Source organism: Hemitrygon akajei, chromosome 32, assembly GCF_048418815.1.
Source record: "Hemitrygon akajei chromosome 32, sHemAka1.3, whole genome shotgun sequence".
Lineage (NCBI taxonomy): Eukaryota > Metazoa > Chordata > Chondrichthyes > Myliobatiformes > Dasyatidae > Hemitrygon > Hemitrygon akajei.
The window spans coordinates 28,920,598-28,939,353 of NC_133155.1; the positions used below are offsets into that span (position 1 = coordinate 28,920,598).

The following is an 18,756-nucleotide window of genomic DNA, read 5'->3' on the forward strand; positions in this document are numbered from 1 at the left end:
CCCCTTTTCTCCCCTCACCAACAATTAGACCCTTGCCTTTTATTGACTGAAAAGGTCACAAGAACTGCTGAAGCTCCACTCTGATAATTCAAGATGAGCTGGAAGTATATTGTCTCCCTGAAATCGATCCGAACTAAAAAAAGTATCATTTAGTGGGTAACGACCTATTCAGTTGTAACTGTGCCTGGACCCTTAGGCAGACAGCTCCCAGCATGTCTATCTTCAAAGAAACATGGTCTGTATTTACTGATGAATATCTGGGGAAATTAGCTTGTTGAAAATGACAAGAGCACGGGTGGACGGCAATTCATTCGCAGCTTATGACAGTCCTGAAGCCAACAGAATGCAGCAAGTCAGGGCTGTGTGTGAAGTTTTCTTAGAAACCTGAGCAAGTGCGTTGTTCTTTATTAAAGACTGGGTTAAAACAGTTCACTCAGTAAATGGGATACAGCATGGTGATTAGTGTGACCAAGAGCATATAATGATGTCTACAGAGGGTTCGGCTTAAATCTAGCTGTGCACCAATTATTTCTTGAAAGCCCAGCAAAGGTTCATAGCAGATCTTACAAGCTTCTTTTTTGGTTACGCAACAGTTGTCAATCTCAAATTATATCCAGTGACCGGAACATAGAGGAGCACACCAGGGTTATTTTGTGGACTCCACTCATCACAGCAGTTGAGGAGTTGTGCATAAGATGTGGTTGTACACTGACGGTGGGGCAGAATGGGTGAACATGGTGTTATCAAATATTAGATAACTTTCAAAGCACACAATACACAAACTTCAAAGACTCAGAGTGACCAGCAACCTCTAATGCAACCTTCTTTATGCCATGGACCAATACCATTAAGCAACTGGGACTCCCGGTTGAAACCCCAGCTCCAATGGGAAGAACTACATTGCCGTTTTTGCAAAATACGGCGTGTGACCTGTATTGTACCAATGCGTCTACAATCTTTCCAGTTTCCTGTCAACTTCCACAACCCTAAATTTGCTTTCAGAACCAAAAAGCAATACTAGGTTATAAAAATATAAGGTATGCTCTTCAAAAGACCAAAAGACGAAGGAGCATTTTTGGCCCAACAAAAGGAATGAACACCCACTGAAATACACAGACAATTATTATGTATTATCTCAGAATATTCCTTGTTGCTCTACCCCCCAGTCTAGCCCATTTTCCTAATGCCTTCCTTTAATGTAACACTAGACAATATGCTCTCAACTGCCACAGCCTCAAGCTCCGAAATTCCCTCCATTAGCCTCTCCACTTCCTTTGTGTTTCTACCAGATTATGCTTGCTGACAGCTGGATGAAGATAAAGCTGAAAGAAAGGATTTTTTTTAAATTTTCCGGACCAGCCTTCCTTGAATACATTCCCCAGAACGTGCTTCTTCCAGATATTACCAGGCACAAAATCCTGTACCAGTCCATGGGATGAGCTGAAGGAGTGGGTGAAGGATAGAGAGATGGTGAGGACAGAAGGTGGAATTAAGGATGGGAAGAGGGGTGGCATGAGAGATGGGGAGAGAGGAAGGGAGAGGATTTTGAAGGAGACAGATGAAGAAAGATGAGAGATGAAGTGCAGTATGGCAGGAAAGGAGAGGAGAGACGGAGGGTAGAGAGGAGGTGAGTTGGGTGAGGTGGTGGGGGATGGTGAGGAAGGAGGGGAAGAAGTGAAGAATAGAGAGTTGTGATGGAGGAAGAGAGAAGGGGGAAGTAGAGGTGGAGGGAAAGGGAGTAGTAGTTTTGGATTCAATCAGAAAATTAAAACATGTCAGTCCATGTCCCAATTCAGCCACTGTATTGGTATCAACCATTGACAATACCTCTAATAGAAATTCACCTGTACATTGGACAGACATTGTATTAATATGCAAAAACAATCTTAACCACCAGAAGCAAACTTGCTCCCGATATAGACCAAGGGAGGCTGTCATATTGTAGCAGGACTAGCTTAGATAGGCATCTTGTTGGCATGGATGAATTGGGCTGAACAGCCTTTGTTTCTATGCTGTGTAATGACCGAGCAACTTGCTGAGATCTTCATTGTCAGAGTACAACCATCAGCTCCTCATTTCAGTGAGGCAAGAGCCAAATGTATGAGAGCCACAATAAGGTATAGATGACATGTTTCCTTCCCTAATGGACTTTTATGAGCCAACTGTACTTTTACAATAGTTTTATGGTGCCTCTTACTGACACTAAGAACTATCTTATTTAAAGTGGAAAAGTTGGTTCACTTTTACACGCCGCAGTTTCGGATTTTCCCTCCCTTAAAGGAAAATTTGTGCTTTACGTCTCTGAGAGAGATCCTTTTAAATTCTGTTATTAAGAAGTTGAAAGTTCAAAGTAAGTTATTATTAAAGTACCTGTATGTCTACATCACCATACACTACCCTGATATTCATTTTTCTTGCAGGCATTTACAGTAGAACAAAGGGATCCAATAGAATCAAAGAAAAAATATGCACAAAGACTGGCAAACAGCCAGTGTGCAGAGACAGACAACCTGTGCAAATACAAAAAGGTAATAGCAATGAATCTGTAAATGAGTAATACTGAGATCATGAGTTGTAGAGTCCATAGTTTGTGGAATCAGTTCTGAGTTGAGATGAGTAAAATTATCCACACTGGTTCAGGAGCTTGATGGTTGAAGTGGAATAACTGTTCCTGAACCTGGTGGTGTGGGATCTAAAGCTTCTGTACCTTCTTCCCGATGACAGCTGCAAGAAGAGAGCATGGCCTGGATGGAGGCGGAGCATGCTGATGGACAGTTCCGAGAACTATATCAGTGAAAACACTTCAGTCATTCTTTTCGTCTTGTCTTACAACATTGGCGGAGGCCATTCGACCCATCGATCCACACCTGTTCTCAGAGCATTCCTCACAATCCCACTGCCCTTCTTATTCTCCTGCAACTAGTCCCATTAAACTTCCTATCAATGCTCTGCTGATTCTTTTGCCACCCATCCATATGAGGAACAAATTTCAGAAGCGAATTAGCGAATTCAGAAGCAAAGACCAACAGGTCTTTGTTGAGCTCATTGAAGAATTGGGAGCACGGGGGGGAAAACCCAGATGGCCACAGGCAGAATATGCAAACTCCTTCTAGTCAGCACCCAGATCAAACCCAGGGCCATTTGCTGCTGACAGGCTGACAAACAGCCCAGAGCATCACTGAAAATGTAAATAAAAAGTGACTGTCCGGAATGTGAAATGTTCTTCATGAGCAGAAGAACATCGACATTCATCATTACGTTGGAGAAATTCCGATGAGTAGTTAGTGGCTGCTGTCAACAGCTCCCTGTTCTTCTGCAGGCTGCAATGCTTCCTGATGTGATTATGCATCTTAAAACTATTGCTGTTGCTGAAAAAAGTCTTACGGTGTTGTGAATTGTTGAATCAGATTTAACAGAAATACAAAAGATACTACAGATGCTGGAAATCCAGAGCAACAAACACAGCACGCTAGAGGAACTCAGCAGGTCAGGCAGCATCTTTAGAGCAGAATAAACAGTTGGCATTATTTCAGGCCAAGGGCCTTCATCAAGACTGGAAGGGAAGGGGGAAGGAGCCTGATAAAGGTGGTGCGGGGGGGGGGGGGGGAGGAGGAAGGAATACAAGGTAGCACATGACAGGTGAGGGCAATGGAAGGTAGGTGGGCAAGGGGGAGGGTGATGGTGAAGCTGGGTGGTAATAAGTAGAAGAGGTAAAGGGCTAAATAAGAAGCAACCTGATAGGAGAGGAGAGGTCACCATGGGAGAAAGGGATGGAGGAGAGACACCAGAGGTCAGTGATAGGCAGGTGAGAAGAGAAGGGTAACAGTTGTGTGTGCAGTCACTCCCATCTCAGTCACTGAAGGATATAACTCCTCCAGCATTGTTATGGGTCTCTTGGTGGCCTCCCTCACTAGTCCCCTCTTGCATGGTCACTCAGTTTTTGAGGATGATTTACAGTTGTGCCATATTCTTTCCATTTCTTGATGACTGACTGAACTGTACTCCAAGGGATATTCAGTGATTTGGAAATTCTCTTGCATCCATCTCCTGACTTGTGCTTTTCAATAACCTTGCTGGGAGTGTTCTTTTGTCTTCATGGTGTGGTTTTTGCCAGGATACTGACTCATCAGCAGTTGGACCTTCCAGATACAGCTGTACTTTTACTGCAATGAATTGAAACACCTTGACTACACACAGGTTCGTATATAGCTGGGACACCTTAGCTAATTATACGATTTCTAAAACCAATTGGCTGCACCAGTGATGATTTGGTGTGTCAAATTAAAGGGGGTGAATACTTATGCAATCAATTACTTTGTGTTTTATATTTGTAATTAATTTAGAGTAGAGATCTGTTTTCACTTTGACAAAAAAGAGTCTTTTCCTGTTGATCAGTGTAAAAACACAAATTAAATTGACTGTGATTCAATGTTGTAAAACAATAAAACATGAAAACTTCCAAGGGGGGTGCTGAATACTTTTATAGGCACTGTAAAACTACCATTTCCCATGGTTATATTGACTATATCTCTTCCCAGCCTATCTCCTGTAAAAATCCTATTTCCTTTATTCAGTTCCTTCCCTTCTGTTACATCTGTCCTCAGGAGGCGTCTTTCCTTTTCAGAACTTCAGAGATATTCTCCTTCAAACAACTAGGTTTCACTATTAATACTGCCCGCACCAGTATCTCCTCCATTTCCTGTACATCTTCACTCACTCCATCTTCCCGTCATCTTAAAAATCAGACAGTTCCTCTTGGCCTTACCTACCAGCCGATGAGCCTTTGTAACCAACAACTTCTGCCATCTCCAATAGGATCTTACAACTAAACATATCTATACCTCCGCCCCCTCCCCTCAGCTTTCTGCAGGGATCTCTCTCTTTATGACTCCCTTGTGTATTTGTCCCCCCCAAACTAATCTCCCATCCAGCACTCATCCCCGCAAACAGTTCAAGTGCAGCACCTCCCCGCCCCCATCTTCATTCAGGCCCCAAACAGTCCCTCCAGGTGAGGCAACACTTCACCTGTGAACCTGCTGGGGTTGCGTATTATCTCTCAATGCAGCCTCCCATACATTGGCGAGACCCATTGAAAATTGGGGTACCACATCGCCGGGCATCTCCACTCCATCTGCCAGAAGTGAAACATTTTAATTCTGATTCCCACTCCCGTTCCCACATGATGCTCCAAGGTTTTCTCTTATCCCAGGATGAGTCCACAAGCAGGGGACCCAGGGAGAGGTATTAGCCAGGTGAGATAAGGTAAGAGACCACAGTAGGGAAGAGGAGGAGGGATAATTTTTTTTTATATCAGAAGGAGAAATCTATATTCATGCCATCAGCTTGGAGGTTAATATAAGGTGTTGCTCCTCCACCCTGGAGCATAAGGAGCAACACCTTATATTCCATTTGGGTAACCTCCAAGCATGAATATAGATTTCTCCTTCCGATATATAAAAAAAAATTATCCCTCCTCCTCTTCCCCACTGTGGACTCTTACCTTATCTCACCTGGCTAATACCTCTCCCTGGGTCCCCTGCTTGTTCCCTTTCTCCTATGGTCCCCTCTCCTCTCCTATCAGATTCCTTCTTCTCCAGCCCTTTATCTTTACAACCCGCCTGGCTTTAACTATCACCTTCTTGCTATCCTCCCACCAGCTTTTTATTCTGACTTCTTCCCCCTTCATTCCAGTCCTGAAGAAGGGTCTCAGCCTGAGACATCAACTACTTATTCTTTTCCATAGATGCTGCCTGACCTGGTCAGTTCCTCCAGCATTTTGTGGGTGTTGCTCATAATTTTAAGGTGACTGGAGGGAATTATGAGGTAGGGTGTCGTAGACAAGTTCTTCACACAGAGAGTGGTGGGTGGGTGGAATACACTGCAGGGGTAGTGATAGAGGCAGATACATACGGGTCATTTAAAAAACTCTCAGATAGGCAGAGGGATGATAGAAAAATAAAGGGCTATGTTGGAGGGAAGGGTCAGATTGAAGGGTTAGTAAGTTAAAAGTCATGGGCAGTAAGGCCTGTAATGTGTTTTCAAGGTCTACATTTCATGTACACCTTTGTGGTTCTGATTCCAGTTTCCTAAACTCATTTTATCGGGCTTCATCTCTTTTCCAGCTTTTCCCCATTCTAGAGATTCCACTGCAAGCAAAATGAGGACAGGTGCAAATACATTTTAAAAAGGTCACGAATAAATACGACAAGAAAAATAAGGGTAATTTTTTTTATATAACTCAAGTGTTTCTCTATGAAATTCTGTAAAACAATCTGTAGTTGGATGATGTGCTTGAATGTAGTTGAGGGAGAGCCAGGACATAAGGCTTGATGAAGAGTAGAGGTTGTTCATATGAAAACACAAAGTATTGTTCTTTGGAACGAAAGGCCAGCTTCAGTGCTGAAATTGTTTTGTAATAAGTCCAGCTCATCTTTTCTGGAAGTTTTCAGATGATATTCTATTTATCTTAGTTTTCAAAATCATCTAAAACCAGATTTGAAGTAAAGGGGACATTTGGTGATGACTTGTAGATTCTTGATGCTTTGAAATGTACATTTACAAGCAGTAAATATGTTTTACATAGCAATCTACCAAAGTTGCCTTCAATAATTCTGTATTAAAATGTTGGCTTTTCCCTGACTTTTTCTCAGAAAAACCACATTGACTGCCATTTAGTTTGGTTAATGCTTAAAGCATGAAAGGATTTTCAAAATACTTACCTTGACTGATAAAGGGAAGAATGTTAATATGTTGAATAAATGTTATTCTTGTCACATTTACATAATTCTCATTTATATAATGAAACACAAAAAAATAAAGTAAACCTTCTGGGACATGGGAATGAGCAGTTCTCTACAACAAAGTGACAATGAAGTGTTAGACTGTATGTCAGCTTGTCAAAACTAGAATTTCAATCTGTGCATTAAGTTCTGCTCCCTTGAAAATCCAGGCGGCTCCAATTGTATATCCTTTTAAGAAGTGCTATATATATTTTATAAGGTGATAGTATTTTAAAGCTAATTAGAGCAGCTACGTGATACAATAGTGATGAGTGATATAACAATACACCTTGCACTTATGCCTCACATTACTACAATATAGAAAATATGGCCACTGAAGTTTAGAAAACAACGGGAGACTATTCAGCCCAGCTTGCTCAAATCTGACAAAAGACTTTTAATAATAACCTTACACTTTAAAGTTCAAAGCAAATTTATTGTCAAAGTACGCATATGTCGCTTTATACAACCCTGAGATTTATTTTCTTGCGGGCATTCACAGTAAATACAAGTAAACACATTGGAATCAATAAAAGAACGCCCCCAATAGGCCGGGCAACAACCAATGTGCAAAAGACAACTAACTCTGCAAATACAAAACAAGAAAAGAATAATAGTTAATATATAAGCAATAAATATCGAGAAAGTGAGTTCCTAAGTTGGGGAAACAGTTCGGTGAGGTTTTGTGAAGTTCTCCACTCTGATCAAGAGCCTGGTGGCTGTGGGGTAATAACTGTTTCTGAACTGGTGGTGTGAGTCCTATTCCTTCTTCCTAGTTACAGCAATGAGAATAGAGCATGGCCTGGGTGGTAGGGGTCCCTGATGATGGGTGCTGCTTTCATGCAGCGGTGCTCCATGTGGATGGGTTCAATGGAATATTAAGATATTAAGAGGAATAGATAGAGTGGACAACCAGCACCTCTTCCCCAGGGCACCACTGCTCAATACAAGAGGACATGGCTTTAAGGTAAGGGGAGGGAAGTTCAAGGGCGATATTAGAGGAAGGTTTTTCACTCAAAGAGTGGTTGGTGTGTGGAATGCACTGCCTGAGTCAGTGGTGGAGGCAGATACACTAGTGAAGTTCAAGAGACTACTAGACAGATATATGGAGGAATTTAAGGTGGGGGTATATATGGGAGGCAGGGTTTGAGGGTCAGCACAACATTGTGGGCCGAAGGGCCTGTAATGTGCTGTAATATTCTATGTTCTATGTTCTATAAATGAAGGGCTTCACCCAAGATGAAAGGGACTATATCTAATACTCTTTGTAGGCTTTTCATTTAAGGGCATTGGATGTGTCCATTCCAGGCTGTGATGCAACCAGTCAGTATATTCTCCACCGCTCATCTACAGAAGTTTGTCAAAGTTTTAGATGACATGCTGAACCTTCACAAAATTCTAAGAAAATAGAAGAGCTGCCGTGGTTTCTTCATAGTGGCACTTGTGTGCTGGGCTCAGGACAGATCCTCAAATGGTAACTCCGGGAAATTTAAATTTGCTGACCATCTCCACCTCTGATCCCCAGTGGAGGCTCCTGGATCTTCAGTGTCCTCCTCTTGAAGTCAATAATCATCTCCTTGATCTTGCTAACATTAACTGAGGGGTTGTCATTGTGGCACCTCTCAGCCAGATTTTCAATTATCCTGCTATGTGCTGATTTGTCACCACCCTTGAGCTGTGTTAGTCTTACAGTCATAAGTATAAAGCGACAAGAGCAGAGCCTTATGATGCAGCTGTGCTGAAGGGAGATGTCGTTGCTAATCTGAACTGAGGTCTGTAAGTGAGGGAATTGAGGATCTGGTTGCACAAGGAAGCACTGAGGCTTGAAGCTTATTGATTAGTTTTGAGGGGACACATCTTCCTCTTCATGTAGCTCATCATAGCGCTACAAAGATGAGCTCAAGCTCCATATGAAGAACACTGACATGAATGTCAACACCTGGGAGAAAGATGCTTTGAACAGAAGAAGTTGGCGCTGCATTATCAAGAAGTCAATCCCCGCTATCGAGGAGAAAAGGCCCCACCAGGAGGCAGCTTGATCACTAAGGACCTTTACCATCTGCAACATGCCCTCTTCTCATTACTACCGTTGAGGAGGATGTCCATCTTAGTAGCAAGAACACTTCAGGAACAGCTTCTTCCTCTCCTACCAGAGATCTCTGAACAGTCCCTGAACTAATGAATGCTACTTTGTTATTCTTTTTTTGCACTGTTTATTTACTTTCACAATTTATACGAATTTTACAGTTTTGCACAACAATACATTTCCCATCATGCAGTCAGCGATAGCAATGCTGTTACTGATTCATTTTGCTGATCAGCCCTCTATACAGCTCTTAGATGAACGCTTTGCTAAAACGTATGAAGAGTTCATCAAATACCCAAATACCTAACAGTATTTCACTAAGGATCAAGACATGACAGATAGTGAGATGGAGACACAAGAAGCTGTAGATACTGGAATCCGAAGCAAAAAACACACTGCTGGAAGAACTCAGCAGATCAGGCAGTATCTGTGGAAGGGAGGAAATAGTTATAATTTCAGCCTGATTACCTGAATCAGTCCTTGGGAGATACAAAGTAAATGATGGGACACTAAGGAATGTTGATAAACTCAGGGACCTTCAGCAAGTCTAGGCTTCCCGAGGTGGCAACACAAGATAGGACAGTGAAGGCTTACAACGTGCTTGCTTTTATGCCAATGTGGAAAGTATAAAAATTAGGACATTATGTTGCAGCTTCACAAAATACTGGCGAGACCACACTTGGAGTGTTGTGTGCAGTTGTGGTCACCATACTAAAGCAAAGATGTGAGATGTAGTTGCGCTGGAGAGAATGCAGAAAACGTTTACCAGGATATCGCTTGAATTGGAGGAATTTTGTTATGAGGAGAGATTGAATAGACTGGGTTTATTTACCCTGGAGCAAAGACCTGCTGAGTTCTTCCAACAGTGTGCTTTTTGATCCAGATTTCAATCTGCAGCTTCTTGTGAATCCATCTCGCTATCTTTTATGTCCTGATCCTTGGAGATAATGGAAGTACATAACATTTATAACAGGAATAGATGGGGTATATATCAGATTTTCTCCATGTTCAGTGTATTAAAAATAAGAGCATATATGTTTAAGGCAAGAGGAAGGAGTTTCAAAGCGGATTTGAGAGGAAGGCTTTTTCAAATAGAAAGTAGCAGATATCCGCAACTCACTGCCAGAGGATGAAGTGGAATTAGGTATAATTACTACATTTTAAAAAAACATTTAGACAGGCACTTTAAATAGGCTGAGCATGGAAAGATGCAGACATAACGTGGGCAAATATGCTTAATGCCAATGGACAAAAAAATGGTCAGTATGGATATAGTAGGTCAAAGGGCCAATTTCTGTTCTGTGTAGCTAAAGTTCTAAATTTCATTAGCTGTCTCCTCAAAAGATCCAATTAAGTTAATCAGATAGCATATTCTATTCAGAACTGCAGTCTTTTATGTCTGCACCCACTGCTATTTAATTCTATAAGTAAAATGAATAAGCACTTAGAAATGTCAGATTAATCAAGGAAAACGATCATGAATTTGTTGTAGGGAAATTATTTTTACCAAATTACATGGACCTTTTTTTTAAGGCTGTAGGTGTTCTTTGAAAGCCACAAGTAGCTCAATCCTAAATGATAATCATTCTGAAAGATATGCAAATTGAAGCACAGTAAAGAGAAGTCAAATAATGGTCTAACAAGCTGCAAATGTGATGCAAACTGGTTGAACTGCTACTTCACAGTTCCAACAACCTCTCACTCAATGTCAGCAAGACCAAGGAATTGATCATAGACTTCAGGAGAGGGAAACCAGAGGTCCATGAGGAAGTCCTCATCAGAGGTGGGGAGGGTCAGTAAATTTAGATTCTAGGGTGTTGCTATCTCAGAGGACCTGTCCTGGACCCATCATATAAATGTAATTGCAAAGAAAGCACAACAGTAGCTTTACCTCCTTAGGAGTCTGTGGAGATTCAGCATGTCATCAAAAACCTTGTCAAAGATGTGAAGTGGAAAACATATTGGCTGGCTGCATTATGGCCTGGTATGAGAACACCAAAGCCTTTGACCAGAAGATCCTACAAAAGGCAGTGGATTCTGCCCAGTACCTCACTGGTAAAGCCCTCCCAGATATTGAGCCCACCTAAATGAAAAGCTGCCATAGGAAAGCAGCATCAATCAGCAAAAACTCTCACCAATCAAACCATGCTCTTTTCTCACTGCTGCCATTAGTAGAAGGTATAAGAGACTCAGGATTTACACCACCAAGTTCAAGAACAGTCACTACCCTTCAACAATCAGGCTCTTGAACAAATGACAATAATTATACTCATCTATTAAGATGTTCCCACAACCAATGATCTCACTTTACGAATTCTTTACCTTATTATTTCATGCTCTCTTTATGGATTGCTGTTTATTTATATTTGCATTTGCATTGTGTGTTGTCTTTTATGCTCTACTTGATCTTTCATTGATCCTATTTGTCGTTACTATTCTATAGATTTGCTGAGTATGCTCGCAGGAAACAAAGAATCTCAGGGTTGTCTGTGGTGACATATATGTACCCTGATAATAAACTTTACTTTGAACTTTGACCTAGATCATGGCTTGCATGTTATCATGTAGCAGATGTGAAATGGTCAGATCCCTATTCTGACAAACGCAAAAGTTGACAAGGATGTTTTACAGTCCTGAGATTTTCTATATTCTTCTTTTCCCTGGATTTGGGGAAAGCTCCATAAATGGCAGGGAAATAGGAGGAAATCAGAGACCAGTTGGTTTAACAAGAACGTGTTAGATGTTATAATCAAAGACATTACAGCTAGGTATTTAGGAACGCCCAACGTAAATAGAAAGACCACATGACTTGAAAATATGTTTGACCAATATATTGCAGGTTCTTTGAAGTAACCTACTGTGGATAAAGAGGGAGCCCTCCCAAGCCCCCAGTGGATTCACTATACTTTCAAAGGTACATTTAATGTCAGAGAAATGTATACAATATACATCCTGACATTCTTTTTCTTCACAAGCATCCACAAAAACAGAGGAGTGCCCCAAAGAATGAATGACAGTTAAATGTTAGAACCCCAAAGCCCCCCCCGCTCCTCACTTCCACACACAGCAGCAGCAAAGCAATGACACCCCCCACCAGAAAAAAGCAATGGCACCCCCCCCCCACCGAGCACTCAAGCGTGCAGCAAAGTATCAATAAAGACACAGACTTGCAGTAGCCCAAAGACTACTCGTTCGCCTGGTAATTCAACATGCCACAGCTCTTTCTCTTCCAAATAAGGGAAAAAGAGGTGTCCCCGTTTCACAGCGAGAGGGGAAACATAACAAAGCAACTCGCTGATTTATGGTGTTAAACGTCTGCTGTGTTGCTTTTTCCGAGCCCTGTGCCCAAAGAACTTGAATCTCTGGACACACAGCCAGCATCTTTCATCTCCAATGCCGCATCAGGTAGCAGCACCAGCCTTGAATCCACCGACCCCCAGAGCCACAAAATCCGGCACCCTGAAGGCACGCCAGTCTTCCAGGCCGCGTCCTTGCCATAATCAGAAAGTGGCCAGTCATGAGACCTCGAAAGCAGGTCCCATTTCCGTTAAGAAATGAAGTGAGCGTGTAACTCCAGGTCAGGGTCTTCAAATTTACTTTGAAATGGGACCACATCAAATACCTTCTGAAACTTGAAGGTTGTGCCAAAATATGAAAGCTTATGATGTAGGAGATTACATATTGGCAAGGATAAAAGACTTGCTGGCATAAAGAAGCAGAAGGTGCATAAGTTGGTCAGGGCAATAGGTACAAGTGGTAAGCTCTACAGATTAGTTTTTAAAAATTTTTTTTAATTGAATTTTCAAATAGGTTACAGAAAGAAAAAAATTATCAACCCTTCCCCCCTCCCCTTAACCCCTCCCGCCTAACATATCCCTATAAAGAAAAAAAAGAAGAAAAATGAAAGAAAGACAAAAGAAAGTAAGAAAGAATGCCTGGATATCGGAAGATCCCCACATGCTCCATGGAGTTCATAATAGCTTTAATATGTATATTTATTTATTTCCCCAGATAACCAATAATTTTATCTTTGGAGCACCTATATATTTAATCCTACCTTTTGTAAATAAGGTTGCCAAATTTTCAGAAATATTTCATATTTATCTCTTAAATTATAAGTAATTTCTTCAAGTGGAATGCAGCTAAAAATTTCATTCTTCCAATGATCTATACTTAAGAATGAATCTGATTTCCAAGTAACTGCAATAGCCTTTTTGGCTACAGCCAATGCAATTTTTATGAATTCTTTCTGATATTTATTCAATTTGGATTTCGATTTTATCCCTTCAATATCGCCTAGTAAAAATAATGTTGGATTATGTGGAAGTTGTATTCCAATAATTTGTTTCAGTAAAACTCTTAAATTTGTCCAAAAAGGTTGAATTTTAAAACAAGACCAAGTAGAGTGTAAGAAAGTACCAATTTCTTGATTACATTGAAAACATTGATCAGATAAATTTGGGTTTAATTTATTAATTTTTTGTGATGTAATATATAATTGATGTAAAAAACTGTATTGCTCTAGTCTTAGCCGGACATTTGTTGTATTTGTCATACCGTAAAAACATAGTGTTGACCAACTTGTTTCTTCAATTTTAATATTCATATCAGTTTCCCATTTTTGTCTTGACTTATGAATTCTTTGTTTAATTGCCTGTTTTTGAATCAAACTATACATACAAGAAATAAATTTTTTAATTTTTCCTTTTTGAATTAAAATTTCTATTTCATTAGGTTTCGGCAATAACATTGTTTGACCCAGTTTATCTCTTAAATAAGCCCTTAATTGGAAATAACAAAAAAGAGTGTTGTTTGATATTTTATATTTATTCTTTAATTGATCAAATGACATTAATATACCTCCTTCAAAACAATCTCCTATATATCTAATCCCTTTTTGAAACCAATTGTATAAAAGTTGGTTATCCATTGTAAAAGGAATAAGTTTATTTTGAATTAAAGGTCTCTTTGCTAATAAAGATTTCTTTATCTCATCATCAACATTTATCTTATTCCATAAATCAATCAAATGTTTTAATATAGGAGATTCTTTCTTCTCCCATATCCCTTTAGATTCCCACTTATATATAAAATCTTCTGGTATATTTTCTCCTATTTTATCTTGTTCTATTCTAATCCATGCCGGTTTATCTTCATCAAAAAAAAGATGCAATAAATCTAAGTTGATTTGCTTTATAATAATTTTTAAAGTTTGGAAGTTGTAACCCTCCTAGGTCAAATTTCCATGTCAATTTTTCCAACGATATTCTTGACATCTTACCTTTCCAAAGGAACTTCCTCACACATTTATTTAACTCTTGAAAAAACTTCTGCTGTAATTGTATTGGTAGTGTTTGGAATAAATATTGTAATCTAGGGAATACATTCATTTTTACAGCATTTACTCTGCCTACTAATGTTATTGGTAACATCATCCATTTATCAAGATCTTCTTGAATTTTTTTCAATAATGGTAAATAATTTAATTTATATAAATTCTTTATATCATTATCAACTCTTATACTTAATTATTTTATACCATTTATCAGCCATCTAAATTGAGTTATTAATTGACATTGACTATAATCTCCTTTAGTAAGGGGTAGAATTTCACTTTTATCCCAATTTATTTTGTAGCCTGATATTTTCCCATATTCTTCCAGTCTAGAAGATAATTTACGCAACAAATACAATGGGTTTGTTAAATAAAGCGAAACATCATCAGCAAATAAATTAATCTTATATTCCTCCTGGTTAACTCTGAAACCCATAATATCTGGGTCTGTTCTAATTAATTCAGCTAATGGTTCTATCGCCAACACAAATAAAGCAGGTGATAATGGACAACCTTGTCTAGTTGACCTTGTTAACTGAAATGATGTTGAAATTTGACCATTTGTCACTACTTTAGCTTTGGGATTAGTATTTAAGGTTTTAATCCATTTTATAAAAGATACTCCTAACCCATACTTTTCCAATATCTTAAATAAAAAATCCCATTCCAATCTATCAAACGCTTTTTCTGCATCTAAAGCAACTGCCACACTCATTTCCTCCCTCTTTTGTGCCAGATGAATTATGCCAAGTAACCGAGTTACATTATCTGCCGAATGTCTATTTTTGATAAATCCTGTTTGATCTATATGTATTAATTTTGGTAAGTATTTAGATATTAGATAAAATTTTTGCTATTATTTTATAGTCAGTGTTCAACAAAGAAATAGGTCTATATGGTGTTGACTTTAAAAGATCTCTATCTTTTTTTGGCAATACTATTAAAATAGCTGTCGAAAAAGATTCTGGAAGTTTATACGTTCTTTCCGCTTGGTGTATTAACTCCATAAAAGGAGGAATTAGTAAATCTTTAAACTTTTTGTAAAATTTGGGCGGAAAACCATCTTCTCCTGGGGATTTATTACTCCGAAGTGATCCTAGAGCTTCTTCGACCTCTTTTAATGTAAAAGGCAGATCTAATCCCTTCTGTTCTTCTGAATTCAATTTTGGAAGAGTTATTTGTGATAAAAACCTTTTTATCTCAACATTATCATTTTGTGATTCTGGATGATACAGTTCAGAATAAAAATTCTTAAAAGTTTCATTAATTTCTAAAGGTTTATAAGTAATTTTATTTACACTTGTTCTAATTGTATTTATCGTTTTGGAAGTCTGGTCTATTTTTAACTGCCAAGCAAGAATCTTGTGTGATCTTTCACCTAGTTCACAATATCTCTGTTTAGTTCTCATAATTGCTTTTTCTGTTTGGTATGTCTGAAGTGTATTATATTGTAACTTCTTGTTAACAAGTTGTCTTCGTTTTTCTTCTGTCATATATCTTTGAGATTCTTTTTCTAATTTTGTAATCTCTTTCTCCAATTGATCTGTTTCTACCATATATTCCTTCTTAATTTTAGAAGTATACCTTATTATCTGACCTCTCAAATATGCCTTCATTGCTTCCCATACTATACATTTATCATCAACTGAATGTAAATTTGTATCTAAAAAAAAACTGAATCTGCTTTTTCATAAAATCACAAAAATCTTGACATTTTAATAATATTGAATTAAATCCCCATCTGTAAATCGATTCCTCTTTATCCATCATTATCATTGTCATTATCAAAGGGGAATAATCTGACAATATTCTTGCTTTATATTCCATATTTTTCACTCTGTCTTGAATATTCATTGATAATAGAAAAAATCTATCCTTGAATAAGTTTTATGTCTATTTGAATAAAATGAATAATCTCTTTCTTTTGGATTAATTCTTCTCCATATATCAATCAAATTTCAATCTTTCATCAATGATAAAGTTAATTTTGCTACTTTTGATTTTGTAACAACCTTTGTTGATCTATCTAAAACTGGGTCTAAACAAAAATTTAAATCTCCACCTATTAATATTTTGTCAGATGTGTCAGCCAAATTCAAAAAGGCCTCTTGTATAAATTTTACATCATTTTCATTTGGTGCATAAATATTCATAAGAGTCCATAGTTCTGAAAACATTTGACAATGTATAATTACATATCTCCCCACAGAATCAATTAATACATTTTGTATTTTAATTGGTAAAGTTTTATTGACCAAAATTGCAACTCCCTTCACCTTTGAGTTAAATGAATCTGCGGTAACATTTCCGACCCAATCTCTCTTTAATTTCTGATGTTCTATCTCTGTTAAGTATGTTTCTTGTAAAAAAGCTATATCTATTTTCATTTTCTTAATATATGTTAAAATTCTTTTTCTTTTCACCGGTCCATTAAGCCCATTAACATTAAAACTTTAAAAATTCAATAAATTAGTCATTATTTTTAACTGGGTTACTCCAATCTATAATAATACCTAATCTTTCAACTTTCATAGTACCTTGGGGAATCTTTTAAATTCTCCATGTTGCTATGTGTCTCCCCCCCCGATTGTCCAGGCAAAGAAAGAAAGATAAAAGAAAAATACGTCACGTGATGACGTAGGATCGAGATGTGGAAATCCAGCCCTCCCGTAAAAAAACAGTAAAATAACGTTTAAGTGAAGAAAAGTTAGTAAATACTTTTTAAAAACTACTTATAAACTATTCAGGATTGTCTTAAGATATGCCTTCTAAACAGAAGCAGAAGAAAACTACTACTTTGAAGACAACACAAGTTGGAAAAGAATCAAGGTCGGTTGCCATGAAAGAGCCTCGGGCTCAAGTGCATTTTACTTCTGGCGAAACAGAACAGGAAACTGCGGCAATATCAACCGTTTCCAAAAAAAAAGAGCAACAGGAATTGCATCTGCGTGAAGGAAGGGGCATGCGCAAACACGAGCAATCCAAACTACAAATCCCAGCTACAATCGGAACTGAAAGTGAAAGTGAAGATGAGGTGGAATCAGATTCTCTGGATAAATCAGACGAAGATGAAGAGACAAACAAAGAAGAGCAACAGGAAGAAGGTTGGAGGTGATGGAGACATAAGAAAAACTTTGGTGCAAATAATGCATGAATTAAAAGCATTAAAAGTAATAAAAAAAGATATTAAAAATATGAAGATTATGTTTGATAAAATGATGAAAAGACAGGACAAAATGGACAAGAAAATTAAAAACTTAGAAGAAACAATGGGAGACACCATTGATAGAGTGAATAAAATGGAAGATAATATTTCTGCCTGGACATCAGAAAGAAAACAATTGTTGGAAAAAGTGGATGTGCTTGAAAATTTTAGCAGACGAAACAATATTAAGATTGCTGCACTTAAAGAATGTATAGAGGGAGAGGATCCAATAAATTTTTTTCACAAATGGATCCCGGAAATTTTGGAAATGGAAGAAGGAACCCAGTTAATTGAAATTGAAAGGGCTCATAGAGCCTTTAGACCAAGACCTCAAGTTGATCAAAACCCACGATCAATCTTGATAAATGCTTAAGATATCAAGATAAAGGAAAGATCCTGAAGGCGGCTGCCCAACGTGCCAGAAAGAGAAACAGGCCATTGATGATAGAAGGGAAAACGGTTCTTTTTTATCCTGATATAAGTTATGACCTTTTGAAGAGAAAGAAGGAATTTAACCCAGTGAAAAAACTTTTATGGGAAAAGGGCTATAAATTTATATTGCGCCACCCGGCAATCCTGATAATTTTTTTGGATGACGGAAAAAGAAGATTTTTTACTGATTATCGGGATGCGGAAGAATTCTCACAAGAACTCCCAAATATTCGCTAATTACAGTCAAAGATTTAAAAGTGAAACGGATTAAAGATGAAGATAGGGACAGTGAATGGAACTGATGGACGTTTAAGGACAGAAGAATATTTAAATATATTCTTAATTATATGATACAGGGGGAGAAAGGTTAAAAATTGAGAAATATTAATCGAGAGTAGTGATATTATTTTTTTCTTCTCTTATATATACTTTTTTATGTTACGGGGAGCTGGGGGAACTTCGGATCGATTGCTACGGGATTCACGTGTGTAATCATGGCGATTGCCATGACCTGTACAACGGAGGGGGGTAATGTTGTGTTTTTTTTTATTCACAACATTAGTAGGGGGTTATTTTGTTATTCTTTTCTTTATAATCTACTTTTCTTTCAGCTCTACAGATTAGTAGTGAGGCCTTAAGTTCTTCCAATTTTTTTTAGATCAGTTGGATGAAAGCATTGAAGGAACGGTCAATTTTTGCTCTACTCTTCACAGTTACTTTGCTACATTGAGGGCATGCTATGTTGGCGCCAGAGTGTGTGACGATACTTGTGAGCTGCCCCCGGGCTTTGGTTGTGCTGGTTGTTAACACAATCCATCCATCTCACTGTATGCTTTGATAGACGTGTGAAAAATACCTCTGAGTCTGAATTTGTACCTGCATTGGATTTGTTTCTTTCAAAAGATCTACATTGGTTGAG

At 38.3% G+C, this 18,756-nt stretch overlaps 1 protein-coding gene across 2 annotated transcripts in view; it reads right to left on the reverse strand.

Moving 5' to 3' along the window:
• LOC140719729 (ephrin type-A receptor 7-like) overlaps window positions 1-18,756 on the reverse strand; it is a 671,000-nt gene that overhangs the window by 330,935 nt on the left and 321,309 nt on the right. The window lies entirely within an intron of this gene.